Raw genomic sequence first — 12,759 nt, 5'->3', positions numbered from 1 at the left:
AAACGCACAGAAAAAAGAAAAAAAAGAAATGCAGAAAGTCCTCAAAGACGAAGAAAAGTGCAGGAAGAAGGATAACGTGCAGAAAGAACAAACAGAAGAGCAGAAAGAAGCCTTGTTGCAAATTCATCCTGTACCCTCAACTTTTTCAGACAGATACTGGTGGTAACTGAGTCTGACTAACCAGTCCTAGAGCCAGTGGTATGTTAACAGACACTCAGAATACAGTGAAAACACATACATACACTAGGGAACACTATGCGTTGGGGTCCCCCTGTGATCAGCATGACCTCCTCTGTAAGCCCCTAGTATATAATAGGGCAGGGGATTAAAACTACCTCTTAAAACGCACCACAGGGCGTGTTTGCACATGTCACCTCAGGCCCCGTCCCCTCACTTCCCCACTGTGTAAACACGCCCTGTGGCCGTTTTTAGTTGGGAGATTAAGTTCATTTGAATCCTGAGGGTCCCTAGGGTCCAACAAGCCCACTAGGTACCTCCAATAAGTGCCACAGAGCTGCGTTGCAGAGAGGTGTAAAAAGTGGCACGGCCTGGACCACCTCTCTGCAACACAGCTCAGTGGCGCTTTCTGGAAGCACCTGGTGGGCTAGTTAGCCCCCAGGATCCCTCAGGATTGAAGGGGAATTATTTCCCCAACTTAAAACGCGCCATTGGGCGTGTTTGCACACGTCACATCAGGCCCCGTCCCCTCCCTTCACCACTGTGTAAACACGCCCTGTGGCCGTTCTAAGTTGAGAGATTAAGTCCCCTTGAATCCTAAGGGTCCCAAGGGTCAAACTAGCCCACTAGGTACCTCCAGTAACAGCCACAGAGCTGCGCTGCATAGAGGTGTAAAAAGGGGCGTGGCCTCAGAACACCTGTCTGCAACGCAGCTCCCTGGCGCATACTGGAGATACCTGTTGGGCTAGTTGGCCCTCAGGGACCCTCAGTATTGAAGGGGAATCAATTCCCCAACTTCCAACTGGCCAGGGGGCGCGTTTGCAGAGTGCTGCAAGGAGGGGGCGTGGCCTCCGGCATGATGCCGGTCTTTTATTTATTTTATTTTTTTAAGAAGGTGGGCTGGTGGCCCCCTTCTTTTTCTAATTTACTGGCCCTGGGAACCCCATCTCCCAGGGCCTGCACTCTAATTTTTTTTGTTGAAAAAAAATTATTTGGCCCTCCCAAGGCCTTAATCGGCCCCAGGGACCCCAACCCCCGGGTCATGGCTTTTTAAAAAAAAATTCTTTAGGAGGGGGCTACGTTGCACCCTCCTCAGGCCACTTATGGCCCCGAGGACCCCATCCCCGTGGCCGGCCTTTGTTTTTTATTATTTTTAAAAAATATATATTTATAGAAACACCTAGGACATGCTGGACAAACCGTATGTACCTATCACCATGACGATTTGCGTGATATTCATTACAAGGCGACTATGCATAGAATGAATCCACATGGAATGTATTTACACAGCTAGTGAAGCTCTGACGTGTCTGATGCCCTACCGTGCCTAATCCCGGCACCCCCGCCGGTGGGTACTCTCCATGTAGACACCCTTGTCGTTTATTTATACAAACATGGATAGCTATTGACGGGCACATTTAATATACACGCACACCAAGTCATTCAAAGGGGATTCGACAAAAATTCGACCAAACTATGCAAGAAACCCCCCTCAAGGTTAATAAAACACACATCCAACGCTAGATGTGTAATACTTTTTATTTTACTCTCTGGAAAGGAGACGAACCTCACTTGAGAGTCACAGCGTGCTCCTCTCTGAGCCCAATGCTGTGTTACACCCACCAGTGCCCGCCGAGTGCCACACACCTCTATGTTGTATTCCACCAGCTAGTGCGTATGCTATGACACTCTCTAGCCCATGTGCACTGTAACACCACCCCGTGAATATGTCATGCCACACTTGCCTTCGCACGGGTTATATTGCCCCATCTAACGTGCCTTCCTCGATGCCTATGTTATGACGCACAGCGCTATGCCATACATATTACAATCTGGGATCCATATCTTTGTCACAGTGCAAATGCAACGTTACACTCCCCAGCACATATTTTATATTACAACTTTAGAGACTAGTTAGGTTACACAACACTGCCCTGTGCATATTACACTCCAAGGCGCATATTATCGTATAGCACGCGGTAGTACCTGTGCTATCTCGCGCTCTCCAATGAATCTGTCATTGCGCACAATGTATTGCATATTATATTTCACGCCCCGGTTCATCTTATATCACACTTTTTGGTGCATAGTTTATACCATATACTATATATAGTTTTCATTTTCAATCGTGCTCTCAGAACTATGTTCAATATAACACTGCGGCCACCTACCCTTTTCACTGGCATTACATTTTGCGATGGGGGATGGAGGGTCAGGGGGTGTTTCTGCCAAGTGAGCCCAGAGTCACAGTCACAAACGTCCTCTTCTTCCTGAATAAAAGTGAGATTATGCTGCATACTTGTTCATATTTTAAGTAGTTGGCACAGACACACATTTTAAAAACAATAAAGTTCCCAATACCCACCTTCTCTGAACAGTTAGCTTGCTGCCCCATCCACCTCCTCCCTATCCTCTGTTATCTGAATCCATGGACTAGCCTCCTCCCTCCTGCCATGCATGGTCTGATGTGCTGCCACTGCCCTCCATTTAGCATGATGTACCAGTCCACTCCTCCTGCCCTCCATTGCCCAATTATATGGCCCATCATTGACCTCCTGCTTAGCCTCTGTGTTTAGCTTGCTGCCCCTATTCTCCTTCCCCCTGCCCTCCAATGTCTTTGTGCATGCCCCTGCTCCATCCTTTTTGCCCACCATGTTCCATGGACCTGCCACTCCTATCTACTCTGAGTGTTCTGTTGAGCTGCCACTCCCCTCCCACCTGCCTAGCAATGTCAGATGACTGTAACCTGTCCCTGCCACCTCCACCCTGCCTGTCCACATGCCATGCCCCTATCCCCTTCCTCCTGTCCTCCATGGTCCATTTTACTGCCACACCCTTCTGCCCTCCCTGGTCTGTTGTGCTGCAACTACTCATCCTGCCTGCCCTGCGCGGTCTGTTGTGAGGCCCCTTCCCCTGAACTCTCTTGTCTGTGCCCAGGTCGTGACCCTCCCTTCTATCCTCCATGGTCCTTTGTGCATGCCCCTGCACCCTCCTTCTTGCCCATCATAGCCATTGTGCTGCCATGGCCCCTCCCACCTTCCCTGTGTGGACAGCGAGCTGCCCCTGACCCCCTCCCACCTTCCCTCCATGGTCTGTGTGTATGCCATCGTAGTCTCATTGTTGCTCTCCATGGTGTGTCTTGTTTCTAGTGCCCATCCTGCCTGACCTCCATGGTCATCTTGCTGCTCCTGCCCTGCCCCCTTGCCCCCAGCCCTCTGTTTCCATGTGCAGACCCCTATTCCCTCCCTCCTGGCTTATCTGTTCCATTGTAATGCCCCTGATCCGTCCCTCCTGCCCTTTATGGTCTGTTATGCTGCAGCTTTCTCTCATTTCTGTCCATTATGGTCAGCTAGCTACCATTGCCTCTTTCCCCTCTGTTCTCTATTGTCCATGTGCATGGTCCTGTCCCCTCCCTATTGCTTTCTATGGATTGTTGTGCTGCACTCCTGTCCTGCATGCGCTGTGTGGTGTATTGTACTGCTGCAAACCCTGATGCCTGCCCTGTAGGGTCAGTTTGGTGCACCTCTCCATGTCCCTCCTGTCCTCTGTTATCCCAGTCCATGTCCCTACCCCAATTCCTCCTGCCTACCATGATCCAATGTACTAAACTTGTGAACATTTCGAACTTTGTAAGAGGGAGATTTTGAAAAAAAACTGGGGTATTGAGTTTCCCCTTTGAGTTACATTGAAAAAGAGGAGGTTGTAGACAGGAGACAGATCAAATAAAGCCCATTTGAGCTTAAAAACATTGGACGTTTCCTGGCTGAAACAGGTCTGTTGGCATGTATGGTTGTACTACCACTGCCTCTTCCTTCTGCCCACAATGCACTATTATATTGCCACAGCCTCTCTTGCCAATCCTGTATTGTTGGTTTGTTGCCCCTGCCTCCATTTCCACTGCCCTCCATAGTCTGTTGTGCTGCCACTGCCTCTCTGCCTGCCCAGTGTGGTCAAATTGTTGCATCTGCACTCTCCTACCTGCCTTCAATTTTCAGAGTCCGTGCCCCTGGCCTCTGCCTCTCAACAGTATCACAATGAACAACTATATTGCTAACATTCTATATTTATTACAAAAGTGTGGAACGCCTGACGTCATCTTGATGTAATCAAAACTGTAATACCTAGAGTATTTCCTTTAGAAATTACATATATGAGAGGGTCTTATTTGCATCAAAATTATGGTTAGTGCTCTAAAAAACTAAAATAAGGACATATTTTCTGAGTTTTCAAATAGCGACAAAGAACTTTCAAATTATTTGTTATCTTTATGTTTTTTTATCCAGTTGACCACTTGATTAAATGTTGCACCTAGGGGAGAGGATGTGGTGTTACTTCCAGAACTGCAGACTGGGGAACCAGGTTGGAGTTTCTGCTTCAGCTCAACATTCTGTGATTCTGGTCAAATCACTTAATCTCCCCATGTCTACAACCAAAATGAATTTGATCTTGTGTGATGTAACCAATGCTCATGTAAAGCACTCCAATACCTGACAAGTCTGCACTATATAAAACTGCAAATACACAAAAAAAGGTGTTTTGCACACTTCTGTCATTGGGCTACATGTGGGCTACATCTGGGTGATATTTGTGCTGCATTTGGGCTCTTTTGTCTCTGGTGGCCATCTTGGGAGATTTATTTGTTATGAAGTTTCCTAATTTCCTCATTTACTGCAGTCTCCTCAGTTGGAAATGCTTTCAGGTTTTTACTTTGATTCCATCAAGAAGGTATTGAGATATGTCACACAGTTGCCATAAATTCTGAATGTTAGCACTCCAGATGCTCATTAGATCACTGTAGTAAAGCTACTGCTCACCACGGAAGTCTGCTGCTGGTATTAAAAGTGCATGTTTCAGTCTGCATTTCAGAATTTTTAAATGAAATAGAAGAGGATTTGAGAAGTCACTCAAAATGTGCCCTAATTTTTCTTTCTTCAGCACTAATCATAATTTCTATGGCAAAATGAACCCCCTCATTGTGTTCATTTTAAAATTAAATGTTTTAAGTGTTACCAGTTTATTCCAATCAAGATGGCTTCAGTTGTGCCATACATTTGTCATAAGTAAGACAGTAAGCGCTCTAGTTGTTCTTAAGAACACTCTGGGACATTCTGTCACTAGGTTATACTTGGGCTACATCTGGGTGATATTTGGGCTACATTTGGGCTCTTTTTTCTCTGGTGGCCATCTTGGGAGATTTGTTTGTTATGAAGTTTCCTAATTTCCTCATTTACTGCAGTCTCCTCAGTGGCAATACTTTCAGTTTTTTATTTTGGTTCCATTAAGAAGGCATTCAGATGTGTCACACATTTGCCATAAATTCTGAGTGTTAGCACTCTAGTTGCTCATTAGATCACTGTAGTAAAACTACTGCTCACCAGGGAAGTCTGCTGCTGATATTCCAAGTGCATGTTTCAGTCTGCATGTCAGAATTTTTCTTTGAAATAGAAGAGGATTTGAGAAGTCAAAATGTGCCCTAATTTTTCTTTCTGCAGCACTAATCATAATTTCTATGGCAAAATGAACCCCCTCATTTTGTTCCTTTGTAAATTAAATGTTTTAAGTGTTGCCACTTTATTCCAATCAAGATGGCTTCAGGTGTGCCATACTTTTGTCATAAGTAAGACTGTTAGCGCTCTAGTTGTTCGTTAGAACACTCCGGGACATTCTGTCATTGGGCTATACTTGGGCTACATCTGGGTGATATTTGGGCTACATTTGGGCTCTTTTGTCTCTGGTGGCCATTTTGGGAGACTTATTTGTTATGATGTTTCCTAATTTCCTCATTTACTACAGTCTCCTCAGTAGGAAATACTTTCAGTTTTTTACTATGATTCCATCAAGAAAGCATTCAGATGTGTCACACAATTGCCATAAATTCAGAATGTTAGCACTCTAGTTGCTTATTAGATCACTGTAGTAAAGCTACGGCTCGCCAGGGAAGTATGCTGCAGGTATTGAAAGTGCATGTTTCAGTCTGCATGTCAGAATTTTTTAATGAAATAGAAGAGGATTTGAGAAGTCACTCAAAATGTGCCCTAATTTTTCTTTCTGCAGCACTAATCATACTTTCTATGGCAAAATGAACCCCCTCAGTTTGTTCCTTTTTGAATTAAATGTTTTAAGAGTTACCACTTTATTCCAACCAAGATGGCTTCAGGTGTGCCGTACGTTTGTCATAAGTAGGACTGTTAGCGCTCTAGCTGTTCTTTAGAACACTCTGGGAAGCTGCAGTAGAACACAAAGGAATCAACTGACAGTCTCTGCCCTTGTTGGATCTACATGTTTTACTGAGAATGTCAGACTTCATTCTCACATGACTGAGAAAGATAATGTGAATTTACAGAAAATATGCTCTCAGTTTAGCTTATAGATCACCTTCCAAACCTCTGTGGGAAAAGCATGAGAAAATAGTTTTCTCTCAAACATGATTCATGATATCACAGCAGAAGGCTTTTTCACATGGTAAAAGCACCTTAGAATACACCACAATTCCTAAAATGAGTATGGTACCATCAACAAATGATTTATAATGTAACTAAAGTCTTAAAACCTTCTAATAACTGCAATGCTTTTTAATTAGGTGCTATCATGTATATTGGTCCCAAGATGGCTGCCAAAACGTCTTGGATGAAGTGCTGACAGCCAATCAGATCTCATGATGAGATGTGTGGTTAGGCTCCGCACAGATATATATGTGATTTTGCTTTTGATTATCTCAGGAACTACTGAACGGATTTACATCATTTAAGCAAAAGGTACGAGTCTGAACCGAGGACTACCCCTTTGCCAAATTTGGTGTAATTCCATTCAGCACTTCGGGCTGTAGCTGCGTCAACAGGTCCTTTGGGAAAATGCATGGGGAAAACGCGTTTTGGGACCCCCCTTTTTTCTCGTCCCCCGCTTGACACATCACCGTGAAATTTTCAGGATAGGAGCGGACCGGAGCTGGCCAAAATTTTGGAAAATTTCGCGAAGATTCACCAATCGACGCCAACGTTATTCCAAATATAATGATGCGGATTTCCTATGGAAAATAATTCCTCACTATAACTACCTACTGGCGACTGCCAGTAGGTAATATATATATATATATATACAAAAGCACAAAGTCCTGACCCTACAATTTCAAAGAGGGATTCTTTAGTAGGTACGGACCACAGTCTTCATTATAAGCCCAGAGAATACACCACAAGCGGTTGCAGAATGCCAATTATCCTTCTTTAATTCATTGTAATAGATCAGACAAGTGTCCGCCTCAGACATGTTTCGATCACCTCCGCAATCTTGATCACATATATTATCTACTGGCGGTCGCCAGTAGATAGTTATAGTTAGGACCCTCTTACCATAGGAAATCCGCAACATTCTATTTTGAATAACTTTGGCGCCGGTCGACGAATCCTCGTAAAATTTTCAAAATAGGTGGGGCGTTGAGCTCCGCTCCTACCCTGAAAGTCTCGGGGGGATTCGTCAAGCGGGGGCTGAGATAAAAGGGGGGTCCCAAAACGCGTTTTTCCCATGCATTTTTCCATAGGACCTTTAGACAGAGCTACAGCCCGAACGGCTGAACAGAATTTAATGAAATTTGGCAGAGAGGTAGTCCTCAGGTGAAGGAAGTGCCTTTTGTAGGTTTGGTGTAAATCTGTTCAGTAGATTCTGAGAAAATAGCCTTTAAATCAATATATATATCTGAGCCAGCTTACGGTGCGCTTACCGTACGCGTACGGTGACGTGCGCGAACTCGATTCTGATTGGCCGTTAGATCTTAGTAAACATTCGAATCGGTCGAAACCAGGAAGCGGCGGCCGCCATTTTCTCTCTCGCACTCTGACAGGGGGTTGAAAAACAAAGTGCAAAAACATGTAAAGGGGCTGTTTAGACAGCTCCCAAGCACCTAGCCATGTCGAGGGAGTCCCCAACGATCCCTCAAGTGAAAAAAGGCAATTTTAATTTTTTCAAAAATTTCGCCGATTACGCTTACCGTACGCGTACGGTAATAAAGAATAATAAAAAAAAAATAATAACCTCATTTTCCCCACCCCGTGTGCAAAATGGTGCCCCAAGGGCACCATTTGTGCATGACATATTACAGCAAAACAAAACATATATTTTACCTGTCACAACGATGCTCATCATATGTCCTCCATGTGCGCACGGTGCGCGAAGCGCATCGTGCGTTCATGCCCCATCTAGCGTAACGTGGGCACGCGGAGCGCGAAGCGCACCGCGTGCTCACTGTGTGCGCACGGTGCGCGAAGCGCACCGCGCGCGCACGGAACGAACTGCGTTAAGTGGGCGCGCATGCCACAAATGGCGTAAAGTAACTTAGCATTTAAAAAACCGTACAAATTCACTGAAAAAACCATAGGTTTCACACACGTTATAGTTAGGAATTAGCATTTAAAAAACCTTGCAAATTCACTGAAAAAACCATAGGTTTCACACATGTTATAGTTAGCTGGACATTTTACTGATAAAAAACCAATGAAATTCCCCCGTTATAGTTACTGTAGGCAACTATAACTCACGCGACCGTAATCCTCTTCTGATGACATATGTGTCTTTATGAAAAAAAAATATTTGTAATATATGTATAGCTAAAATTTAATGGAAGAAGACATGGGCAAATAAGTGTCTAAATACAGTATTAGCATCAGCAGAGGATTACGGTCGCGTGAGTTATAGTTGCCTACAGTAACTATAACGGGGGAATTTCATTGGTTTTTTATCAGTAAAATGTCCAGCTAACTATAACATGTGTGAAACCTATGGTTTTTTCAGTGAATATGTATATGTATATTCACTGAAAAAACCATAGGTTTCACACATGTTATAGTTAGCGGAAATTTTACTGATAAAAAACCAATGAAATTCCCCCGTTATAGTTAGTGCAGGCAACTATAACTCACGCGACCGCAATCCTCTGCTGATGCTAATACTGTATTTAGACACTTATTTGCCCATGTCTTCTTCCATACATTTTTAGCTATACATATATTACAAATATTTTTTTTTCATAAAGACACATATGTCATCAGCAGAAGATTGCGGTCGCGTGAGTTATAGTTGCCTGCACTAACTATAACGGGGGAATTTCATTGGTTTTTTATCAGTAAAATTTCCGCTAACTATAACATGTGTGAAACCTATGGTTTTTTCAGTGAATTTGCAAGGTTTTTTAAATGCTAATTCCTAACTATAACGTGTGTGAAACCTATGGTTTTTTCAGTGAATTTGTACGGTTTTTTAAATGCTAAGTTACTTTACGCCATTCGTGGCGTGCGCGCCCACTTAACGCAGTTCGTTCCGTGCGCGCACGGTGCGCTTCGCGCACCGTGCGCGCACAGTGAGCACGCGGTGCGCTTCGCGCACCGCGCGCCCACATTACGCAGTTAGTGCCGTGCACGCACGGTGGGCACGCGGTGCGATGACAAAGCAAGAAAGCACGTCAACAAATCTGTTTCTGCTTTCCTCCGTGACTATGGTATGGGTGCCATTTACCACAACAACTTGCGTTATGACATGCAAGACATTTATAGAGGAGATGGTGTGCACTTCAATGATGAAGGGAACAGAGTCTTCCTCTTGAACCTTAGACTCTGCATCGGTACTTACTTGTAGGTACCACTAAAAAATCTTTTCATAAACACAACAGCTCTTTTTAGAGCCCCCTAATATCTAAACACTTAAATCTGATTTTCATTTTTTTTTTTTTTTTTTTCCTACCGTACGCTTACCGTATGCTTACCGTACGCGTACCCGGTGATTTTTTTTAAAATCAATAAATGTTTTCTTTGTACTTTTCTGTCCTTCTTTGACCCCCTTACAAATGTTAGGGGGTCTGTAACTCTCCTCATTGCCCCCTTTCCTTGTTTTCACTCTTTTTTTTCAGAGTGAAATACACAAAATGGCGGCCGCCGCTTCCTGGTTTCGACCGATTCGAATGTTTACTAAGATCTAAGAGCCAATCAGAATCGCGCTCGCGCACGCCACCGTACGCTTACCGTAAGCGTACGGTAAGCGTACCGTAAGCGGGCTCAGATATATATATTGATTTAAAGGCTATTTTCTCAGAATCTACTGAACAGATTTACACCAAACCTACAAAAGGCACTTCCTTGACCTGAGGACTACCTCTCTGCCAAATTTTGAGTAATTCTGTTCAGCCGTTCGGGCTGTAGCTCGTTCTAAAGGTCCTATGGAAAAATGCATGGGAAAAACGCGTTTTGGGACCCCCCTTTTATCTCAGCCCCCGCTTGACGGATCCCCCCGAGACTTTCAGGGTAGGAGCGGAGCGTAGCGCCCCACCTATTTTGAGAAATTTGCGAGGATTCGTCGACCGGCGCCAAAGTTATTCAAAATAGAATGTTGAGGTTTTCCTATGGAAACGTGGTCCTAACTATAACTACCTACTGGCGACCGCCAGTAGGTAATACATATATAAACATATATATAATCTGCATATCTATATAAATACAAATATAAATGCACGCATACATATACATATACATATATGCATACATTTGCATGTTATGTACATGAAAGTTTGAAAAACACTAATAAAAGCATAGCTAAAAAGCCACCTAATTACAAACAGAATTGTTTTAACTTAAACGAGGGCGCGACCTATTGCATTTTCAATGCTTGTTTACTTTGGTTCCATTAAGAAGGCATTCAGATGTGTCACACATTTGCCATAAATTCTGAATGCTAGCACTCTAGCTGCTCATTAGATCACTGTAGTAAAGCTACTGCTCACCAAGGAAGTCTGCTGCTGGTATTCAAAGTGCATGTTTCAGTCTGCATTTCAGAATGTTTTAATGAAATAGAAAAGGATTTGAAAATTGTGCCCTAATTTTTCTTTCTGCAACACTAATCATAATTTCTATGGCAAAATGAACCCCCTCATTTTGTTCCTTTGCAAATTAAATGTTTTAAGTGTTATCACTTTATTCCAATCAAGATGGCTTCAGGTGTGCCATACTTTTGTCATAAGTAAGACTGTTAGTGCTCTGGTTGTTCTTTAGAACACTTTGGGACATTCTGTCATTGGGCTATACTTGGGCTACATCTAGGTGATATTTGTGCTACATTTGGGCTCTTTTGTCTCTGGTGGCCATCTTGGGAGACTTATTTGTTATGAAGTTTTCTAATTTCCTGCATGTTTCAGTCTGTATGTCAGAATTCTTTGATGAAATAGAAGAGGATTTGAGAAGTCACTCAAAATCTGCCTTTCTGTAGCACTAATCATACTTTATATGGCAAAATGAACCCCCTCATTTTGTTCCTTTTTAAATTAAATGTTTTGAGAGTTACCACTTTATTCCAATCAAGATGGCTTCAGGTGTGCCATACATTTGTCCTAAGTAGGATTGTTAGCGCTCTAATTGTTCTTTAGAACACTCTGGGATGCTGCAGTAGAACACAAAGGAATCAACTGACAGTCTCTACCCTTGTTGGATGTACATGTTTTACTGAGAATGTCAGACTTCACTCTCACATGACTGAGAAAGATAATGTGAATTTACAGAAAATATGCTCTCAGTTTAGCTTATAGATCACCTTCCAAACCTCTGTGGGAAAAGCATGAGAAAATAGTTTTCTCTCAAACACGATTCATGATATCCTAGCAGAAGGCTTTTTCACAAGGTAAAATCACCTTGGAACACACCACAATTCCTTAAATGAGTATGGTACCATCAACAAATGATTTATAATGTAACTAAAGTCTTAAAACCTTCTATTAACTGCAATGCTTTTTAATGAGGTGATATCATGTATATTGGTCCCAAGATGGCTGCCAACACTTCTTGGATGAAGTGCTGCAGCCAATCAGATCTCACGATGATATGTGTGGTTACGCTCTGCCCAGATATATATGTGATTTATATTTTGACTTTCTCTGGAGCTACTGAATGGATTTACACCATTTAAGCAAAAGGCACAACTCTGAACCAAGGTCTACCTTTCTGCCAAATTTGGTGTAATTCCGTTCAGCAGTTCGGGCTGTAGCTGCGACTAACGGTCCCTATGGAAAATTGCATGGGGAAAACACATTTTGAGACCCCCATTTTTTCTTGGCCCCCGCTTGACGAATCACCCCGAGACTTTCAGGATAGGAGTGGATCGGAGCGGGCCACGAGTTTTGAACATTTTGCGAAGATTCGTCAACCGGCGCCAAAGTTATTCCAAATAGGATGTTGTGAATTTCCTATGGATAATAGGTCCTAACTATAACTACCGATAGCGACCAGCAGTAGGTAATATATATATATATATATATATATATATATATATATATATATATATATATATATATATATATATATATATATATATATACATATATATATATTCAGCATAGGGTTATCGTTAGCTTCGAAAATAACCATACTGCACTCCCAGGGGAAAATTTCATTCAGCTTTTATTCTTGAGTTCACATCAACGTGTTTCGATGGCCTCTTGCCACCTTGTTCACGATAGTGCAAAGTCATTCGTTTCATTTATTTATACAGACATGTGACGTACACGACATAGATGAGGGACTAGCAAATTATTTTGTCAACATGTTGGAAGAAAGA

The sequence above is a fragment of the Triturus cristatus genome, chromosome 2_1, assembly GCF_964204655.1.
Source record: "Triturus cristatus chromosome 2_1, aTriCri1.1, whole genome shotgun sequence".
Lineage (NCBI taxonomy): Eukaryota > Metazoa > Chordata > Amphibia > Caudata > Salamandridae > Triturus > Triturus cristatus.
Note: the sequence above shows the minus strand (reverse complement) of the source record.